At 39.2% G+C, this 22,401-nt stretch overlaps 1 protein-coding gene and 1 long non-coding RNA gene across 5 annotated transcripts in view; both read left to right on the plus strand.

Moving 5' to 3' along the window:
* The window catches only part of LOC110831238 (uncharacterized), a 71,544-nt gene extending 53,028 nt beyond the window's left edge, over positions 1–18,516 (plus strand). The window contains exon 3 of one of the 2 annotated variants that reach the window (XR_002543515.2): positions 18,420–18,516. This is a non-coding gene — a long non-coding RNA (uncharacterized LOC110831238). Of the gene's footprint in view, positions 1–801; positions 1,410–18,419 lie in introns of those variants that run through there. The other variant, XR_015532501.1, reaches the window with a different exon arrangement.
* The window catches only part of Hr4 (nuclear hormone receptor 4), a 206,375-nt gene that overhangs the window by 65,232 nt on the left and 118,742 nt on the right, over positions 1–22,401 (plus strand). The gene's annotated exons all lie outside the window — the stretch shown is intronic.

The following is a 22,401-nucleotide window of genomic DNA, read 5'->3' on the forward strand; positions in this document are numbered from 1 at the left end:
TTACGTACAGACAGCACTTTATTTCGTTCTCATTATATTTTTGGCCAACAGGCGTCGCAGACATCGAAGCTACAATTCAGCAAGCCTCCATAGTCAACCTCTGGGCTCTATCACTTTCTCTTTCTCGAGAGTGACAGAGTTCCCACACGACCACGACAGACAATAGCCGGAATTAATCAGTGAAGACCTGTTCTTTGCAAATGGAATCATTTACATGATTATGTTTTATGTTTTGTGTATGAATAATTGTGTACCTTTCAAGGCTCGAAGGCGTAACAGGTACTTAAATGAAACCCTGAGATCCATCACATCATCGTGCCTAAGCCTTCATAACAAAAGAGAAATCGAGTTTATTAACATCGAATTGATTATGATGCTGCTATTTTTACGGTTACAATGTTGGCCCAGAATCGTAGGAATAGGCCACAAGCTTCTGTTTCGTTGATGACTCAAATTCCTTTTTTCAGCTATCTCTGATCCATATTGCTCTCCTACAGGAAAGAATTCTTTATATCCTGAAAACCGCCCTGAGATTCCACAATAAAAATTAACTGTTCGTATCCCAATGATAATTATATGAACTATATGGTATAGCTTTTACTAACTCGACGTTTCGTTCAAAGTATATTTACTAGTTTAAATTGTTTCCGTAGAAATCACAGGAAAATGGAGACACACCTGGCCCAGGTATGAGATTAGTTCAGCCGAGGGGCCAAACACATTAGTTTTTTTGTTGTAACTTTTCACTTGATGGCGGACGCAGAATCAACGGCTGAAACGTTGTTGTTTTAATAATTTTAGACGATGGACAACGTCCAGAAGAGCATTTAAGACAATGCGTCCCACCATCGGCAGGAACCTTGATACATTCTCCTTATTTGGAGACTGATGACGGTAGAACATCCCGAACATTACGTTGGCACAGATCGCTGGTGCTGAGAGTGACAGTGGAACTATCGCCCAGATTAATAACTGCATACACAACTGAGAGTGAGATGGTGAAGATGGAGGGGCGAAGCGGGGCGGGGTTAGTAATTGAGGTCAGTAGTGGGGAATTCTCCGTTCCCCAGTTCTTGTGCGAGACATTTCCGCCAGTCTGACGCGCGCGAATTAAGAACAAGAGTTTCGCAATGATGACTGCGCTACTACCCATTGCGCGTGAGACGAAAGAAGATCCCAGAGAGCAGATTATGGAAAATTCATCCTCCTGGTACTTCTTCTCTCCTAGGTCGAAATATTTCCCTCGCCGCCATATTCTCAAACACCCTCAGAGTGTGGTCTTACATTGGAGTAAAAGAAAGTACAAAATTACAGTTTTGTGTAGTTTTAGGCTCAGATATTTAGACGGAAGACGGGAAAGCAAATGCTTTTTAACTAAATAATAGCAAGCATTCCCCAAATCTAATAATCTCCCCACATCTTCTTTTCCAGAGGTACGCTGAATATTTTAGAAAGTTGGCTTCTGTTCAGAGTTTTAAAAAAAACATTTTTTTTAGGAAGATCGCTGTCCTCTGGGTTGTAGCGCCGTGTAGTCTAATGATTGAGGCAGCAAGTTCCTCTGAAACGTTGGTAAACCCAGAAGACAGCCATCTTCCTAGTTACCGCAGTGAGAACATCCAATCCAACTTTATTTTTAGTATTTTCAAGCTATATTTTTGCCCAAACCGATAATAACGATCGATTAGTTTTAGGAAACGAAAAGAAAATAGTAACACGTTTATCGTATAATTAATTATCTATATAATAAGCAAACGCCACGGTGGTCTAGCGGTTAGAACGCTGGCCTTGTAATCCTGGGGTCTCGGGTTCGATTCCCGGCGGTGCCCGAATTTATAACTTGTGTTGGAGTTTTCCTCCGGGGGCTTCCCCGGTTTCTCCGTGGCATCCAAACAATTACTCCATTCACACACAGAAGAAGGCAAAGGCAAACCACTTTTGGATCATCTACCAAGAACGTATATGAACAGGTCCCAGTCCGAGAAAAGGATGGAAGGATCCTGTTCATATGGATCTGTCGTCAGACAGAACACTAAAAATAAATAAATAAATAAAATGTTGGTTTGCGACCATTTGCTCTTTATAAATACGTGTTTTGTTATAACCGTTGCCATGATAATGCTATTAAGGATAATGAGATAATATTTATGAATGTGTGTTTACTACGTTAGATTTCCCCATCATCCTTGAGAGGCTGTTTACTAGTTCAAATATATTGTGATGTCCCACGCTTGAAGGAATTTTTTGGTTCAGGGTATTTTTCATTTCGTGAGTAGGTGGCTCTTTGAAAAGATTCGAGGTCAGAGCTTACACATGCAATAAACGGCAATTGTTAATGGACATTCCATGAACACAGTATGTAGGCAAGGCCTCTGTGTTTATATATATATATATATATATATTTGCAGCCTTTATATGTTGTTCATGTGCATTTTACTTACCTTATTTACGGAATGAGAAGAACGTGTCTATATTTACATGCGAAATTTATCTTTGTACCTACTTAAATTTGACGCTAGTGGGGGATTGTAATTGTAATTTGAATTCAACTTTTACCCGTATTGACGCATTATAACACTTAATTCATACAAATCCCAAATTTAAATTGTTGTCACGGCTTATTATAGGTCAACAGAGGTTTGATATATTGTATAAAGTGAGGTACATAGACCCTATTGTGTCACACATGTTAATTCGGAAAATAACTTTTGGATAGTGCAGTGAATACTGAAAATAATACACGGTAAAAATAATTTGCCTTTGCAGTAAATATAGGTTGTGTGTACAATACGTTTGTAATAATATTTTGGTGACTACGATAAGCTATCTGAACATAAAGAAAAGTCAGGTATGAGAAATCGCAAAGAACATTCTATCACTCACTCTGTGGTGCGGAAAATTCTTTGATAAGTTGACTGTATACTCGGCTTATCAAAAAAACTCAATTTATCCATGAAACCCTAAGGTTCATCACCGTGTTCACAAAAGCCCGCTACCGGAAATCGCAACGAACGCAGTAATAGAAAACTATTTCCCACCCCTCTGTATCAATCAGTTATTTAAACAAAGTATATGGAGCAAAATTCCTTCTTGGAAATTTTATGGGCCTAGTCACTCTTGTGGTAAAGAAATTCCCCACCTCTTACGGATCCAAAATTTTAATTACAGTGTTTACAAGAATCCATCGTTGAATCCTATCATGAGGCACATGAATAAAATCACGACGTCTGTTAAGATGAATTTTAATTTTATTTTTTCCTAGGTCCTCCAAGTGGTCTCCTAATTTTATATTTCACAAAGTAATTTTTTTTATATATTTCTTGTCTCTTCAATGTGCAGTACATGTCCCGTTCATTTTATCCTCCTTTATTTAATAAGATAAATGATATTTGGTGGAAATAAATAAATTTGTGGGCTACATTTTGTAAGCAGTTGGTCAGTGAAGAATTGTCTGCGATTAAAGAAGTAATCCCTTTAACATTTTCCGTCGCGACGTGTACATTGCGCTTTGTTTAATGCGTCAGCTACGATTGAAGATGAGCAGTTTGCCATATTTTCACTTTTTCAGCTGCTGCGTGATTCAGATGAGTAGCGTGTGCAATAATTCACAGCTAATAAAATTTAGTAGGCTGCAGCATGTAACATTGTCTTTCATATTCAAACTCTGAGCATAGATACCAGCTTGTGGCATCAAAGATATGAAGTAATGTGTAGTGAAAGCTTACTATTGGCCGCGCAACGAAATGAAGGACGTTGCACGTCTCAAAACACTTATACCATTTCCCCTTATCATTTCCACTGCGCGTCCTTTCTTGCATTTCCGTGTTACTGAATTTTTTAGTGCAAACTTACTGGAATCAGAAATATTCTTGGAACCGTGCCATAATGAAATATATACCTTCTGTTCAGCTAATCTCGTCAGTTTGGATGAAGGCGGCAGTTTGCTGCAAGATATAAATACTCGTATATGCAAAAAAACAAACTGTGTATGTGGGACACACACTTAGTTGTACACAGTTCGTTCCCGAGGTCGTTTTACTTAGACGTGTACCAGGAAACTTTGCTATGAAGTAACACTTGACCGATGGCTACCGTTCTGAACAATATTGCTTTACATCTCAAAATATCCAGTATCAATCCAACTATTATACTTGTCACAAGGGCTTCTTCAAGCACTCAAGAATGATTTATTCAGTAGATGAAATTATTCAATGCTTCTATAGAACACTAAGGTCTAGTATCGTGTTTAGAAAAGTTGGCTGTCCTAAGCCAGCTGAGTCAAGTTCACATTTTGACCACACTTTTCTTTAAACAGTGCGCCACAGTACCATATCCTGATACATTTAAACTTCGTCGACACCATCGCATCCTGTAATTTAAAAACCTTTTTTAATATTGTACTCACGTAAACTCCTGTATTTCCGAAGTGGCATCTTCTCGTCATATTTTCAGACTACTGTGTTTTAGGGATTATGCATTTTTAATCTCCTCTATCAAAAATATGAATTTAACAGTTTTCCAAATAATCTGTTTTGTTATTAGTTTTAAATATTTAATTTATAACTAAACTTTGAAAGGAAATAAAAATATTCGAGCACGTTATTGACATTTAAAGAATTTTAAAAGCCTTCACTGACCTTAAAATACCGCTTTGCTCATTTTATATTCTGTTACTATTTGAAGCAGCCTCACAGAATACTCGTAGTTGCTCATGCCGAGAAAAATTGCCTGTTAGCAGTTAGCGCGGGCCTTGTTCTGCTCCACGGACCGTCCATACATTGTTAATGTTGGTGAAAGTTTTCGCTGTACACATGTGCAGTTTTCGTTTACCCAGGAAATGATTTAATGTTTGAACACTGTAGATCCCACGGGAGAAAGTTACCTTTGTAACGGTTAAGAAAGCAGCTATGTGGCTGTCCGCTATTTTTCAGCTACTCTTAATGCCATTGTCAAGTTGAAGACCACTTTTATTAATAAAGTTGTGTGTGACCCAGAAATCTGTAGCTTGACCTCAAGCATATTGGTAACTGTAATAATTCAGTTGGCGAAAGTTCAGTCCATGCAATAGCCTACCAGTTGATGATGGCCGGGTCGGGGGGGGGGGGGGGGGAAAGGAGGAGGAGGCAATCTTGCTTTTACCTTTACGGAAATGAGTAACAGGGGAAAGTGACTGCATATAACGCTGTGTAACGCAGCCTGTTTCGCTTCTGAAGAAACGCATGAAGGTTACATGGCAAGGCAATTTTGTTACACTCTCTCACAAAGTAGTTACACACAATTCATAGACATCTCTAATTTTTGTATGTAGTCCTACTATGTTCCATTGTCATAATGGCGTAGCATATCCTCAGGTTGTGCCTGCAGAAGACCTCAGGCTGTGTAGGGTAACCGCGAATATATTTAATAAGCTGCCGTGGACAGATGACAAGGGGTGGTCCTCCAGTTGGGCGGTCTGGTAGGGGGCAACCGTGATGCACCTGCATGTTACGAAAAGGTACAGAACCTCGGATTTGGACGATTTTTTGGAAAAATCCCAAACAACGGAAAATGGACTTGTTTGAAATTTTAAACGCCAGGAATTTCTATGGTTCTTTGAAGATACTACCTAGGGAATTAGTAAAATATGTACCGTTTGTTGGGAGTAAAGGAGAGATGAGACAAGGGTGGCGCTGAACCAGCAGATGATTATTACATTTTTTGTGGAAATGAAAGTGATAATAATCACCACTTAAGGACAGGGTTCTTCGTACATGAAGGAACCATATCGACAATTAAGACGGTACAGTTTGTCAGTGTCAGAATGTCATATGCAACGCTCTGAATTCTGAAGCTCGTCTGAAATTTTAGTTCTCCACCTTCAGGTCACTTCTCCATTACAAATATCAAATTGTCAATGCTGTTTAATAAAATAACAGCTATTTGCTCTGAGAATCATACGAAACGCATGAATACAATCTTTTGCGAAAATTGGGAGTTACTGAATGTTGAAGTAAGTGGTACATAAAGTTGCTGCCAAGAAGTCATTCCTGAGATATTATTATTCTGAATGGGAACCGCCTGTACATGAACCTGCCGCTGGCACATATCCTGACTCTGATGAATTCATTCTACACTATCACACTTCTTTTAGGTCCATTTTAATATTGTCCTTTTAACTGCGTCTAGGTTTACCGCGTGGCCTCTTCTTCCTTTCAGACTTAACGGGGTTTGTTTCATCCGATAAAATATTACGAATTACTTGTATGGCAGCTGTCAGCTTTGAAACAACAGCCGTGCCAACTTATCGTCGCAGCGGAGCCAAAACTAGGTTACTAGAGTTTTTTGCTCCCTTGTTTCCGCTATCTTGAAGGCGAGGTCAAGATAAAGTTCAAGACGCCCCTGGCTGACTAAGAAGCGCTTAATGTAAGAAGCAGGTAACTGACGCTGGACGATGTCCTGCCTTTCTATCCATCTGCGATGGTAAAGCTCTAGACTTGTTTTCGACAACTTTTAACGTTACTGCCTGTCTTGGGGTTCTTTGATGCTTTCCGAAGTATTTTCAGAGGAAAGCCGAGATATTACCTTAAAACAGGCCACTACAACTTCATTTGAAATATTTGCATACAGTTCATGATCATTTTCCTATCTTATTTGACGCTATTGGGTTCATGGATAAGGCGATGATCACGGGATATTCATATGATGTTCGAGGGAACAACTTTCGTTTTCTTGATACCAGTTCGTGTTACCCCCCAGAAAATCCGCGTTTTTATGCGCGTGGTATTCCTGTGTTCGCCATTTACGAGCTGTTTGTTCTTGCAACAAATTATCTGTCCTGTCCTTCAAAGTTTACAGTATCGATTTATGTTCACGTCGATTAGGAACAGCGACAATTTGGTGTGTTGTTCATGTCGCTTTCCTTGCGTACCCATGTTACTTACTTACATCAAGATATCTCCATTTTAAATATTAGTATCAGTGGGACGGACTTTGCTTAACTTTCACGCCTTATATTTCTTATCTAGAATGGAGTCTCCTCCCCATGTTACCAACTTTCAACACGGCAAATAAACAATTTCACAGCCGACGCCAAAGTTATATACCTGTTTCTTCAGGCTCGAGACGCTGTTCAACTGGCTACGATGTGCCCTACTTAAGATAAAGGCAGATTTGTCCCTGTGCCCGAGCACCACCCAGTGAAGGCCTATGGTGGCGTGAGAGAACGTAAAACGAACGTGTTCCTAACTCCACATTGTATGGTGGAGAGTGGCCAGATTCATGTTCCGGGCCCTGGTGCTCGTTGGGTACAAAACTGGGTGGACCCCAGAACCATTTGCAGCAAGTGACACGGAGAAAGAAATCGTGCTTCTGCAGAAGGGGAATCCCAGTCATTCAGTACCTGCAACGGATCTTATGGACATTTAGGTGTGAGGTGGTGATAAATTTTATAATAGGATGATCAAATCAAGGAGGATAACGTGGCGGGGCATATGCAAATAAAGGTATACAAAATTTTAGTCGGAAAATTTGGGAGACTTATGCGTAAATATTGGGTAAATACGATGGATCTTATGAACGTGAAGGTGTGAGTGGTGTACTTGGTTCAGATTTCTCAGGGCACGGCCCAGTATCGGACTGTCGGTGATAAAGCTGTGGGTTTAATCAAAGTTCGGAGTTTGTAGGTCACTGCCTATGAAATAGACCACGTTTACATTTATAATTTGTATTTGAAGTATGTTCAATCTGATATTTATCTAACGAAATATAATTAAAAAAATTGATGACTGTACAGAGTGTAATTTCTATAGTCTTTATTAATTTCGCATCAGAATATTTGTATCTGTACTAAACAGAGGCACAGAAAACATTACGTGGTTCGTTTGTCGCCACAGCATGGCACATCAAGAGGAGGTGCGTACTAAACTTAACAATTTTCTGCAGCTGAGTAAGGGCGACTCTGCAGCTTGGGGTTGGGCTATGAACCTCTCGTCGCAAGACGCTATTATTTGGACAGATTATTTCGAACTACGTAAGAAAAGGTGAATGGGTGGAATTTTTCAGCTAAACAAACCGACTGTCAGCTTCTAAAGACAGTTTTGTTGCTAGGAATCTATTTGCATGAAAACTGCCTTACTGACAGCTTTTCTTGCTGCGTTCACAGCTTGTTGACAAGAGATAAAACATACACATTTTTATGAAGCTTGTTTATTATTCCGCGAATATCACGTTTAACCTACATTGCAAGGGGAGTACACAGACTTCTTTTCCTGATACAGTTTCGCAATTCTTGGAAGAAGAACTGTCATGATGCATCTGTATTATGTCACAGAACGGGCGCCAGTAACTCCTTTCGAGGAAAGGACCGCTTGGTGATCTCCTGGGACGTTGCTCTGTGCTGTCTGTTAGAAATTGACCAACGCACGATGGAGGCAATAGGCATCTCTGAAAGGTCGGCCATTGTCTACCAGACTGCACGGCGCCCCAGGAGACAACAATTTTCAAGGGGTCACTTGACTGAACTCGCCCTTCTGTGAGAGAGCGAAAGACCAGATTCCATAACCATTTAAAATAACAGCCTGTTTAATGCGCAGGTTTTAAGTTTTTAGACAAGGAGTGGCAATCTGAACCGAAGAATAAACATTATATGCCGAATATAATTTGTTCTTAATTTCATCTGTTCGCAGCTATTCAGACTGTCAGTACATTTTCAAATGATTTATTATCTGTTAATATGTTACGATTTTATCACATATTCTCGTACAAGGCGTGAACGTATACGCCAGATTTATTATTGCTTTCTAATGGCTTATGTTCGTTTTGTAGTCTTTATGTTGGTTTCCGCCCAGTGTATGAACATTATCAGTATTTGTATAAAGTATTTATTTTAACTGTTTGTTTACTGCACGTCTATCCATTATTATTAATGATAATATTAATGATGTCTATACTCTCATTAAACTGCAACAGTGAAGTCTTTCAACATAACTTTCACATGTTGTTTAGGGAACTCAATGCGTTTTGTTTCATGATAAAGCTATCCTCTGTATCATCACGTGCATCCTCAGTCGGCGCGGGTAAATCAAGAACAAATTTAATACTAACTGCTTCTTAAGGCCTACATCCGTCACTTAAGGTCTCTACCCTGCTATCGGATGACCTGGTTCTGTTATGTGTGAAAAAATATATCTGTAAGTGAAGACTGTCAGTCCAATTTCCATAAGCATGCATTATCTTGGATTGTGTAATTCCAACCTCTTTTATACACCGTGTTTCAAAAGTAGCTTTACAACTTTGCAGGAGAATATAAATTTATTTAAAGGACGTCCGAAATATTTTTAAATGCACAAATTTAGCCAAATACATCAAGTTTCATGCACATAAACTGTAGTACCGAAAACAGTGTTTCTGAAGATGCCGTGGAAGAGATTAGGGAGAGCTTCGCTCGAAGTCCACGCAAGTCAACGAGACGTGCATCTCGGGAAAGTGGGATTCCACATGTGACTCTGTGGCGAGTGTTACGAAGACGTTTACACTTAAGAGCGTGCAGATTATCCATGGTGCAAGCTATTTCAGATGGTGGTATACTGGCTCGTAAGGAATTTTGTACGAAAATGTTGCGGCGGGTTGAAGAAGACGAAGGATTTCTGGACTCAGTACTTTTCAGTGACAAAAGCACGTTCCATGTCACTGGTAAGGTCAACACCCTCAACTGCAGGATTTGGGGTAGTGAAAATCCACGTGCCTTCCTGGAACATGTTCGTGAGAGTCCAAAAGTTAATTTGTCTTGCGCCCTCAGCAAAGATAAAGTGTACGGCCTCTTCTTTTTCATGGAGAAGACCATTACCGGCATTGTGTATCTAGACATGCTCCAACAGTTCCTCATTCCTCAACTTGACGGAGACGACCAGGAAGGACGCATTCACTTCCAGCAAGATGGTGCATCCCGTCATTACCTCGGAGAAGTGCGCGAGTACCTCAACAACCGTTTCCCAGGTCGGTGGATTGGTTGGGCCGCACCAATAGCATGGCCACCTCGTTCCACGGATCTAACACCTTTAGATTTTCTCTTGTGGGGATTTGTTAAAGATCGAGTGTACGTGCTACCCTTACCTGCAAATGTGGCCGAACTCCGAACTCGAATTACCGCCGCAGTTGCTGAAGTGACACCGGAGATGCTACACCGCGTGTGGCAAGATATTGACTACAGATGGGACGTCTACCGCATAACAAATGGAAGTCGCATTGAACCATAAAAATCCGATGGACATAAAACTTGAAGTGTTTGAATACATTTCTATGTTCTGAAATTATATGTTTCTCCTATCAAGTTGTAAAGCTACTTTTTTGAAACACGCTGTATATGGTTATTTACTTCTTAGGGTTTTCTACTTTCTTCGAGATATGTTTGTGTATTAATACTTCAAGGTGACTGTGGACAGTGAACTGAAAACTTGTGGTTAAAAGTGGTATGAAGGGGCTAACCAGTATCACCTGAAAGAACTGAATAGAATTCTGGAAAGACACAGAATTATCTATGTATGATTTGAGGTTTTCGCAGCGGTGAGTATGAAGATTTTTGTCTTCTGGGTTGTTGCGCCGTGTAAACATCTACCATACTACACGGCGCAACAACCCAGAAAACATATATCTTCAGAATTATCTGTTTCAGGGTCGGGGATCGTAGTAGGGAACAGGATTACGAAGTAGTGAACAGCAAAGCACGTTTTCTCTCATCTGAAGTTTATTATTTCCTGATCTACCTGACAGGATATAATGTATAGGTTACTACAATGGTGATTACTAACTCCATGGAACAGTATCGTTCTTGTAAAACTAATAGTCGCTCATCTGGTAAATGAATTACTAGCCTTTCTTAGAAATCGAAGGTTTGTCACCGTGTTTACAAAAGCCCCTCGCCTGTCCTCATTCTGAGCCAGGTGACTCCAGTGTAACAATTATTTTGTTTCCTGTTTTACTGAACCTGCACCGACGTTCCAGGTTTAAAACCTTGTGTTCCTTTTCCGTTGCCAAATAATTTGTCTAAGCAGATATTTACATAGGGTAACTTCCTTTTCTGTCGTGAGAAGTTCTCAGTCTCTAACCAAACCTACAAGCCGGAGGACTTTCCTTAAAATTCTGTTATGGTGTATGTCCATCTTCTAAATTATAAAATAAAGTTTCGAAAGCTAGATTCTGCTTTTGTCATCGGACAAAACGGGGCGAAGAAGGAGGGTAAATCTGTCTTTTGGGCCTAGCCTGAGACATGCACAGCACCAACACTGGACTGCCCGGTATGAGACCTACGTACGACGCCAGTCAGATAGGGAGGGGTCTGTAATAAAAGGCGTTTATGACATTCAATTTTAGTCTGAATCGTCCAGATGCAAAGCTTACTTTACACAGAAATGAAATGTAATCTCCACAAGTCTCTTATTAAGGACCTACCATAGATAAATATAAAACGATACATAAATTATAGATATTTTAAGCTTCATTGATTATTCTATTTCTTGTTCGTTACATGGACTTCGGTACAAATCTACTACGTAACGGAATCTACTGTTTATTTGTTTCTTTTTCTGCTGAAGTTTAAATGTCTTGATGATGTAAAATAATTCTAGTATTCAGTTCGTGTAAAATATTCAATGAAGATTTAAATAATATGCCATATGAATGGTGATCGGATACAGTAACCTGAATGTAAATAAACAGGACTGTTGAAGTGAGAGAGTTCAACCTGTCTGTGGTGTCTTATACATATTTAAATCAATTAAAATACATATTTAATTATGTGAAGAAATTGTATATGTTATTATTCCAGTTACAAGATTTGTATATGCAATAAAGGAACATGAAGGCCATTGAGATATGTAAAATATATGTGTATGTTCAAAATTAAAATGAACTTTTCTGTTCTTAATTATACCTTGAAAATAGTAGAGATACTCTGCAACTTAGTAAGTCTTTATTCGCTCATGTTTGTGCATGATGTATATGCACCCAGAAATCCTTCTGGGTAATAAGGTAATCGAATAAAGGACAGTTTGTACGGAAATTGAATCGCCGTGATGATGCGGCATCTTCTCTTACACCTTTGTCGTGCACGTAGCAGAACTAGGGTAATGTAAGCGTTAGCCGGTCGGTGCATCCTGAGGTCCGGTTTGAAAGCCGGATATATGCAATTAAAGTGAAGTTGCAATATGTTCGTTTGCTGACGCACGATTTAGAATTTAAAACCAGTCTGTAATCAAGGTCGTCCTTCCTAAATGCATCCTCACGTCTCTCTATTCAAGATAAAAACGTGAAGGGCTCTGCCCTTGCTCACTTCACTGGCAACCCCGCCGGGGCCTTCCGTCCTTCCCTTGTTTTTTCTACCTTCGCGTGCTTCCCACCTATCGTTTCCTTCTCTTTGCTGTCCTTCCCCTCATTTTAGTGATTTAGGGACGAAAAACTTAGTGAAACTAAAAAAAGTACATTTAAATAATAGTTAATACGAAGATAGCTGTCTTCTGGGTTGCAGCAAAGACCTCCGAAACGTCTTTTAACATCCATAAGTCTACACGGAGTAACAACCAAGATGACAGCCATCTTCATGCTCTCCGCCGTGAGAACTTGAAATCTCATGTAGTTAATACGTAGGTGACTAATATCATATTGTATCGCCGTTGGTCATTAGAAGCTATCCGAACTCATTTGGCCTATACCTCTTCAGAAAACGTTGCTGGCAGATATCCAGTTATATTTTTATGTTTATTTGCACAGGGATTTCTTTCAATTACAACACACAGGCATACAATTATCTGACTTACGAAAAGACTGTCATAAACATAGATCTGTTCATACCGTGGTTTATTTCAGTTTATTTCAGTTCATATTGATAGAATACTTGTCCCAGTTCTGACTGAAACATTATTGACTAGAGATCTACGGATACATCTCCATTAAAAGTCTTGTCTCGCTTTAAAAGAAGAGAATGCAAACTCGTTATTATATACCTGATTTATTTTTTCGAAAATATTTAAAGAGTCCTTCGTTTTACCAGACGAAACACTTTTAAAAGGGTTGGGGTTTGGCTGCGAACGCATATATTTTTTTTTTTTTGACAAAGATTTTTCGGGCCTAACTTTTTAGTATATTGTTGGCAGAGGCATCTACCGGCTGATCGTCCCATTACCATATTCTCGCCCAGCATTTTAAGTTCTTTTATTGTATAGACAGACTAGTTGAACTGCGTGTTTGTACGTCTGTTTAATCTCTGAGTTAAGTAACTGCAACTATACTCGTTACAATGTCCTCCATATTTATGTTAGCCTGGCCAGAATTTGGCCTTTCGGAATAGCGCCAGTGACGTCAGAGATGTCTGGAGAATGTCTGGCTCTATGATGACATCACCAAGTTGGATTCCCACACGTGGTTGCGCTGTAGGCGTTAGATTGCAGGTAACTATGGTAATCGAGGCAGTCTAATGTTCCCACCCAGTTTATTCCGTACTCAAAAACTTATAGAGGTCTTCGTGCAAGGTGCCCATTATTGTTCGATGTTAACCAAGGTTTAAATATGGCTACATATTTTTATAACATCCCATCCCTTAATAATAGGCGCATTTTTAATGTTTTTATTTTCGATCACGCCTGAGAAACGCAGGAATATTTTCTCGCAAAGTAAATTGATCGGCCTAGATACAAATTCAAACAAAACTACAAGAAACCTTGAAATTCATGTCTTGTGACCAGACTACAGGATTAATTAATAGCATTACATTAAAATAGCTAATAAATCCTTCAAAACCAAATAAAGATGTCTTAAAACACGTATAATACGAAATATTAACCTTGTCTGTTTACATCCTTTTGGGACACTGTGTATGTGTGTATGGAGACAACAGTAACATCCAAATATTTTTCATACAAAATTTGACTAGTTTTCTTAGAGTCCCAATTTCACAAATTTAAAGATCAGTAAAATATACACTACTGTATATTGTCCTTTATTTTACATACGTTCCATACTTAATCATTCACTCAAAGGAAATAGTGTAAATTGAGGGTGTCTGATAAAATGTTGAGTAGAATATTGTGAGATTGGGCATAAATGCAGAACGAAACTGACAAATTTCCGGTTAAAATATAGAACTGAAGAAACCGTTTCTGAAAAGAAAGCGCAGTTGGAGGATAATATTAAAATAGAAGTTAGACAAACAGCTTGTGGAGTGAGCTGAATCAGGACAGGATTAAGCGATGGGTTATGCTGAAGACTCTAATGATCCTTTGGGTTGTATGAAAGGAAAATAATTCTTGACTAGCTAAACTTATTTGCTTCTTTAGATAATAAATACACCATATTAATTACAGCCCAAAAAACATTGGCCTACGTTATTTTAACTTTGTTTTTGTTTAAATTTGTGAATCTTGCAAAGTCATGTGTATATTTTGGATCATTGAAACTCAAGCGAACGAAGGTGTTTAAAAAAATACGTGCCCTTCTTCTATTTCTAACAAGAAGGACCATCCGTGTGAGAATTCGTCTCTGTTGTGCCGCGACATTTCGGTCCCAGTGCTTCAGCGGTCTAAAGATAGAGACTTGCGGCAAACAAAGTCCACTTCCGACTCTTTTCTGGGTCACACTGAAACCCTATATTGAGTATATAAACACTGGTATTTTTGACCATCAGAGCGAGTCAAGGCCTTCCTGCACACATAAGGCGCGGCACTGATTCATGTTTACTGAAGTAATTCAGACCTTGGAAGAGGGTCTTTTTATGGAGTTAATTATGTTAGTTCAAACTGTCAAGAACATCCCAGCTTCCAGAGAAGCTCGACACTAGACCATATTCTGAGCCAGCTGAATCAAGTTCAGAACTTCACATTCGATTTCTCTAATATCTGTTTAATAACGTATTCCTCTATCTCCCAAATAGTCTATTATCCAGGGGGCTTGCAATCCAAATTTCACGATTGCTGCATGTCCAACTAATCCTAACAAGTATGGGAAATGAATATAAGTTGTGTATGAAGTCTCTCGTAATGAAATCGTCTCTGTTTTCTGTTATTTTACCTTTTTAAAATCTTTTTATTCTTTTCAGCAGCTCGTTCTGAAGCATGCAGGCCCATTTTATGCTCAGAATCAGGAACTACTTGAATCCATGGAGCAGGGTCCTTCTTTTTTAAGAGCAGGTGACAGCTCGGTTGTTCAAGGACTTCTCCGAATTTTACAGAACCTGAAATGTTATTGCCATGCTCACAAGAGCTCTCTACTGATCCCTTTTCTGAACCAGTTCAATACAATCAACGCCCTAACATTCTATTTAATGCCTGTTTTAATATTGCCATCTTATCTGTAGCTAGATTTGTCACTTTCTTCCAGTTTTCCGACTGCACTTTTATACGCATTTTTCAGGTAATTGTGTTTGAGCAACACGCATTGAAGATGTATGGAGAAGTGGAAGCAAGGCTCCACTTGCTTTCTTTAGCTGCGTTTGCCAGAATTTTACCTAATGGCATTCCGAGAGTTTACTTGGCCAGGCATCATGACAGTATTTGGCGCCACGCCTACCGTTGGGACTGTCTTCGCGGGTTCATGTGTGTCATGGTTGTCATCCCAAGGGTCACGTATCGTTGAACATCATAGAGAAAATTATCCCAGAAACTTAAAATCTTTACCGAGACTTGAACTCAGGGCAGTTTTCAGGTTTATGACCTTTCCTCTAATCTCCTTTCCAAAACGAACAAATTTTATGTTGGCGTCGTTCTTCTTTGCGCTTAGTTTTTGAGCTACATAAAATTTCCTCTTCAGGACTGGAACCCAGGACAGATTTCGGTGTTGCGGCATTTGTTTCCATAATCTCCTCTTCGAAAAAACAAAACAACTTTAGTCTTGACGCCGTTCTTCTGTTTTGCGTAGTATCCGAGCTACAGAAACCATCTTAAAGAATGTCGTAGTTCAGTGGTTAGCTGTCGTGCTACGTATTTGAGAGGTCCCAGTTCAAATTTTGGCCTGAAGACCGGCTATCCTGACTGAGGTTTATCATGGTTTTCCTCCGCCTCTCCAGGCAACTTCCGGGATAGCACCTTATAATATGCCACGACAGCTTCCTTTCACGTCCTTTCGAATTTATTATTGTCATCATCTTATTCGACGCTGTACAGTCCAGATATTGAAAGCGTCATGAAGTAAACTATAAATGAATAGAAGCCATTTTCACTTGGAATCGAACCCAGGACAATGTTTCGGAGTATTGTGCTAGGCGCCATTCTCCTACCGTTCTTAAATTCCCGAGTTAACAGGAATCGCGTTCTGCGGGATTCAAACTCTGGATACTTCTGATTTAAGAAAATATGTATGCCAAGTATGGTGCAAATCGGTACGTCTCTTCTGGAACAACAAGTGAACAAACACAAATCCAGAATTTGAACTTTGTATGTAAAGTTGTTTAAAGAGCTTCGTCATAAAGGGTTAATAAAAGAAATAAGTAATGTACAAGAATATGTAATGAAGCGCTACAACGTGAAGTCCGTGAATATCTAGGCCAAGTGGACAGTTCCGATGATTTTCATGTCTTTCCGTCTCCTTCACTAATATAAATGTCCTTACATCTCCCTGCTAATAAGACCTTACCTGTTTCAACATTGATTTGAGTGGTGCTACTAAGAATGCATGTGTTGAGGTGTGACTTATGAAAGCTAATTTTATATTTAAAGTTTTTTTTTTTTTGCTACTATGATGCATACAACTACTGACCTATGCCAACGTAAACTTTGTAGAGTTAGGTTTGCGAATGGAAAACGAATAGCATTGTACATACTATAGGCCTATACGACATGGCGTCTGTCCACCAGAGCCAATCAGTTGTTATCTCAGGTTCTCGCGGTGGCGAATATGATGAAGGCATTCTTGCGGGATATTGTGCCGTATAGTTTCGTAGAAGTTGATAGACTTCAGGACTTAATATTCCAGGAGGCCGTCTGTCATCTTCAGAATCGGACAAGTTGGTTAATTATGATTATCACGCGTGATTGAACTAGTGCCGTCCATTCTTCGTATGTAAATATACCTGCATGTGTCTTTGTTACTTTTTTGCGCGCAGCAAAGGAACGGACTGGTTACCCAGCAGCCCTGAGGATGAGAAAAGAGATTGTTCTCGAAACGTTGGCAGAAGATATAGTTTGTTGCGCGATCAGCCACCTGACGCGGCTTGTAGCGAGAATCTTAAAATATCGAGATATCCTCCATGCACAATCGTCACGGTCTTCATGTCACCAGCCGCAATGCCTTATTTATCCACGTAGTGACAAGAGACATAAAGGAACGAAACAGAAATGATCACAATGTATTTACTTACGTCTGAATTTCAGCGGTCGAGCTTAGAGGCTGATGCAGTTATGCATTAATGCATTTGATTTCCGTTGTGCATTACGTAACCAGTACTACGAATGTGTGTGTGTTTGGGGGGGGGGGGGGGGTCATGGGAGGTACCGAACAAGAACCTCGCTCTCTACTTCTTGCGAACATGACTTGCAGTAATGTTGCTTCTAGCACAACCAATTCGCCCATGCCAAGCATAAACTCACCACCTTATCCTTCAGAAATAGGCGTGAAAGGCAGGTTGATTTGTAGGTTATTTAACTTCAGAGGCTATTTAGGCTGGTACGAAATTATTAGATGATAATTTATTTCATGTTTTATGTTACTACTCTGTAAAATCTCAGATTGTTTAGCTTTTAATGACAATATGATTAATTAGTTAATATTAATTGCAAGGGGTGTGAAACTAAGCGGTCGTGGCCTAATTTAAGACGGTATACAACTTTTCGTGGAGGGTCGGGGTAAAAATATGAAAAGTATTAGTCAGGATAGTCACATTCAAGATACAAATTTCAATCCCGGACGTTTTAATTACGAAGCATCAATTCATAATCATTCTGGCGCGGCGTTCGGTTATGGACGATCATGATTTGTGAGTAGGAAATGATTTTATATCGTCGTGACAGGGTAAAGGGATAACAAATTCAATAGCTGAAACAGAAGTAATATTGTGTATGATTTGAGGTCTTCACAGCGGTAGGTATTGAGATTTCTGTATTCTGGGTTGTTGCGCTGTGTGGTATGGTAGATGTTTACCAACGTTTCAGAGGTCATACTGCCTCCGTCATCAGGGCGATCATAGGGTTTCGTGAATTTTTATACTTATGAAGGAAGGTTATCAGTGAGAATATCACACACAGGCATTGTAACATTTTTTTTTTGTAAATTAAGGCTAAAAGTATACTAAATACTCTGTACACTTTTAGATGCATAGAATAAACACCATTATGTGAAGAATTTGATGTATTCCGCTTTGCGAAATTTGCGCCTGACTTGAAACAGAAGTACGGTAACTACCGGTTATACATAACTAGTTTACACTGTTAGCGATAAACTAATCTGATATTCTCTCTTTGTTACAGGTAAGTAGCATTCGGGGTTCAATTCACTGACCTGCACCCGCTTACGTACTAACTGCGAACACGTCCCGCTGTCCTTTGTTCCAGGAAGCGCATATTTGCAGTAGGTAGGTAATAACACTTCTTCCCTAATTACCTGGACCCTAAATCCATTTTGTATTTTATTCAGCCACTTCGTCGCTCCACAGTGGACAGCACCCCGATCCTCTTCATCAAATCATGATTTTACCTCAGATTCACTGCCAACTTTTTGATCTGTGAAGGGCGTCCGAAATACCAGAAGATATTCACTCTGAAGATGTCAACTGCAGTGTTTTCCGAGGTTGGGGGCTTATTTCCTAAAGCCGGCGTTACACACACACTAAGTTTGTTAAAATTACTTTACTTTCGTTATATTACGTTTATGAGAAAATCTGTTACCCCTGTTTATATACGAAAACATTCATATCCAGTTGTTAGTGTTGTCTAGTTGCGTCCAAATTTATAGACTGTATTATCGGTATACTGTAATGAAAAGTCTTTCATCAAAGATGGTGTTATTGCATGTTTGTAGTCAGACGGGCACATAGGACTTACGTGTTAATGGTTCACACATTCTTGCGAACGTACCTAAATATAACGGCCTGAGATCTTTATTCTTTGTGTTATACAGCAATGATCGTTCTGCTGGAGGCCATTATGTGGCTGCTGAACAAGTATATAGCGTCGTCATGCATAAAGTGGTTTGCAACTTCAAGATTTGTCTGCATCCTTTTATCAGAGTGTAGGTGAAATCAATAAACACTTTGTTATCGGAGAAAGGACTGAAGTGATTGATAATCATTTTCCATGGGATTTGTGAATAAAGAAATGGAACTTTGGAAGGACAAAGCCCATCTATATAATATTTAATAAACATGTTTCTACCTTCATAAAACAAATACGTCTCTTACACCTCAGCTCACTTATTCGCTGGGTTTTGCTGGGAATTTACATTGCATTAAACGAAAGGCAGTTGAAGTAAACATCTTTAAGTTAAATGTTAAAAAGATCAATGGATCAATGTCGCTTACAGGACTAACTGTTGCTTACTCAGACAACCAAGCTGTCAATTAGCTTAGTTAATGAACGTTAAAGCTACTGGTACAAATTGCCATTACTGCATTTTGAAATCTGCTGTTTATCGTCATCCAGTAGTAGACAGTCAGAAAGTTCCTCTACCGTGTTAGTCACGTGATATTTTAAGAGCCTTGTAGCAAAGCGATTCCAATTATCGTTTTCCTGTTTGCAGTAGCAAAACATGTCGTACGTCACTCGCGGTTTGGCCTCCCTGGTTATCTGAATTAGAAATTTGTTTCTAAAACGAATATTCCTACTATTCTTTAACTTCAATGCTCTGAAAATGCTATTTGTCGTGTTTGGAAAGACCGGACATTTATTTTCTCATATAGTTCTGTAGTTTAGAATATCCAACAAATATGATTTAGCCAAATAGTATTGTCTGAAGCTGTAAGCTATATTTGGAAGTTACCCGGTTCGATGTCGGTGAGGGCACTGGCTGCGAGCCTGTTGACGAAGGTTTGTCATAATTTTTCTCGGGCCATGCAAGCGAACGCTACAATAGTGCTTTGAAATGGGTCACTACAAATTCCTTCTGTTTTAGTATATTCTGTGTACTAATTCGACGTTAAATAATCTCAGTAGTTGGTACTACGTTGTTAAATATCCTACTTACAAACTTTCTACAGAGGTTATGTGGAAAAGAATGAGGTTATAGAAGCTCTGTGTTTGAAGGAACGGACAACTTTAACAATAAAGATCAGTGAATATTTATGTATTCTGGGTTGTTGCGCTGTGTAGTCTGGTAGATGTTTACCAACGTTTCGGAGGTCATACTGCCTCCGTCATCAGGGGGATTGAAAGATTCTGAAACGTTGGTAAACATCGACCAGACTACACAGCGCAACAACCCAGAAGACAGAAATCTTCATACTCACCGCTGTGAAAATCTCAAATCATAAATAGATAGCAATGTTTTTCAGTCGGTGTACCAGGAGACCATGGTTTGCCACGAGGTGACTCAAGTATTTGCGGTCTGTTTAACAACGTTATCAATATCCCATATCAAGAAGTGTTATATTATATGATGGTTAACGAATAACATATCGGAAAGATGGACTAAAGCTGTCGTGGTTTAACGTCCAGTAATTTAATGGAGGTACTGAGGTCGGCCTTAAAGAACCTCGCTATTTCCGGTGTCTGGACTCAAATTTGAATCCGAGACCTTCCGAATACGAAATATTCAGCCCCGACGTACGAGAAAAATGAACACTTAAGGAAAATTTAATAGTAGTTCAGTACTGCATATTAATGCAGTTCCAAAATCTTGTAACACACATACTTCAGAATGCAAACGAGCCAAATAACATAATGAGTTTGTAACAAGTGTATATTATTTTGAATTAGCAAATACGATCGGTTATGTACACCAATGTAAGTGTAGAACAACACAGATAATAGTGCACATTAGAGACATGGTACCGTTTGACAAAACAGCAGAATAGTAAATGAGAGTAACAGCATAGTTTTGTATGATGTAATTTTAACTTATTTTAATATATTTATGAAAAGGAAAGTGGCATGTTGTCGCTTTAGAACACAGACAAATGTCCCAGTGGCGATATAATACCTGTCGAAACATGTCGCCGTTTAGTAATGTTTTATTAAGAAATTTTATAAATTGAGCTGAAATTAAATTGAATCGTAATTTATGCTTTTTTTACCAAATATTAAGGTGATGAAATCAAGAAGGAAGAGATGGACAGGACATGTAATACGCATGAGAAGACGAGAAATGCATACAGATTTTTAAGCGGGAAACCTAAAGCGAAGAAACAATTTGGGGCAATTTATTAACAGTTGGGAGGGCAGAAATAAACTATTTGTGGGCTGGAATCACTTGGCTCAGGTAATGGTCCAGCGACTGCCGTTTGTGAACGTGGTAATGAACCTTCGAGTTCTGTAATAGATGAAGAATTTTTGACCAGCTGAGCGACTATCATCATCTCAAGGAGGACCGATTCAGTCAGTTATTTGTTCCGGACACAATTTAAATATGAATGACGATCTTGATAAATAAATCCATGTAGCATTTCCAGTTAGGAAGAGCAGTTTGGAGACCTGCTGTAGGGTTTGTTGACCGCCTGAGGTCACTGCGGGCTGCTCGCTGCTAGTTAGTGCCTGAGATGTAGAATAGGGTGACCTTGCCCTTGGCATTGCAGAGTGATGTAGACAGGGAGGGGTTAGTCAGGACACAGGGCGGTTCCCGGGGATGGTTAGGAGGGAGGGAGGGAGTGCAAGAGAACGGGCCTGCAATCAATAAATGCCTCGAAAAAGGCAAGGCTTGTCTGAAGTTCCTCACAATCTCGTGTACTGTCATGCAGTGTTGAAGGATATACTGTAACTCTGTCGTAGTACTTCTAAAATCCATGGAACAAAATGTTCATCAGATGTTGACAGTCGTTCAGCAGGTCAAAACGTTTTGCGTCTTTTATAATACACTGTACTTATATTGTATGTTACTTCTTCTCAAGTAGGTCTAAATAGTCTTTTCATTATTCATTTCTCAAACACAATCTGTGCTGTTCCTAAGCGACAGACACCAATACAAAACAAGAGGTAAATTAATTATAGTTTTGCAGACTGGAAGGTAAAAGATTCTGGACTAAAGGATAGCAAGCATTCCTCGAATTGAATTTGCTCTTAACTTCTTCGTGAACGTGATTTTGGTCACCCTTGTGTTTCCCAAATATCTGAAATATTTTTATTTTCGAAGGATCTATTTGTACTCATTTGTCCTAGAACCGCACAGCTGCTACTATTACGAATCCAACTTTCCTGCCAGATAAACGTTTCAACATGACCTTGCCTGACTATTATTTTCGGTTAAACTAGAAAAGAAAACAAGCAGTAATATTGTATTTACTATTCCAGTTTGCCGATATAA

The sequence above is a fragment of the Zootermopsis nevadensis genome, unplaced genomic scaffold (assembly GCF_977971745.1).
Source record: "Zootermopsis nevadensis isolate Lab colony 2312 unplaced genomic scaffold, Znev_1.0 Znev_ptg000061l, whole genome shotgun sequence".
Taxonomy (NCBI): domain Eukaryota; kingdom Metazoa; phylum Arthropoda; class Insecta; order Blattodea; family Termopsidae; genus Zootermopsis; species Zootermopsis nevadensis.